The 567-nt window shown below is 38.3% G+C and overlaps 1 pseudogene; it reads right to left on the reverse strand.

Moving 5' to 3' along the window:
* Positions 1–567, reverse strand: part of LOC105550292 — a 4,859-nt pseudogene that overhangs the window by 1,819 nt on the left and 2,473 nt on the right.

Here is a 567-nt window from a genome sequence, read left to right on the forward strand (position 1 = left end):
GTTTCTCAGAAAGCTTCTTTCTCTTTGTCATCGGAGGATATTTCCTTCGGCCCTATAGTCTTACAAGGGATCCGAAATATCAGTTCTTAGATTCCACAGAAATAAGGCTAGCAAACAGCTCCACGGAATACAGCTGTAACACTGTGAGTGGAAGTCACACATCACAAAGCAGTTTCTCAGAAAGCTTCTTTCCACTTTTTCTTTGAGAATATTTTCTTTTTAACCATAGCCCTCTATGGCCTTTCAAATATCACTTTGAAATTCCACAGGAACAGGGTTAGCGAACGACTTCTTAAGGGGAAAGCTGTAACACTGTGAGATAAATTAACAGAACACTAAGCTGGTTCTCAGAAAGCTTTTTTCCAGCTTTTATCTGAAGATATTTTCTTTTTCACCTCATCCATCCATAGGCTTCCAAATATCACTTTGCAAATTCCACAAGAACAGTGTAAGCAAAAGGCTTCATGAGGATAAAACTGTAACTCTGTGAGATGAGTTCACAGAACACAAAGAAGTTTCTCAGAAATCTTCTTTCCAGTTTTCATCTGAGGATATTTCCTTTTTCAC

Source organism: Mandrillus leucophaeus, unplaced genomic scaffold (assembly GCF_000951045.1).
Source record: "Mandrillus leucophaeus isolate KB7577 unplaced genomic scaffold, Mleu.le_1.0 Scaffold1123, whole genome shotgun sequence".
Classification (NCBI taxonomy): Eukaryota; Metazoa; Chordata; class Mammalia; order Primates; family Cercopithecidae; genus Mandrillus; species Mandrillus leucophaeus.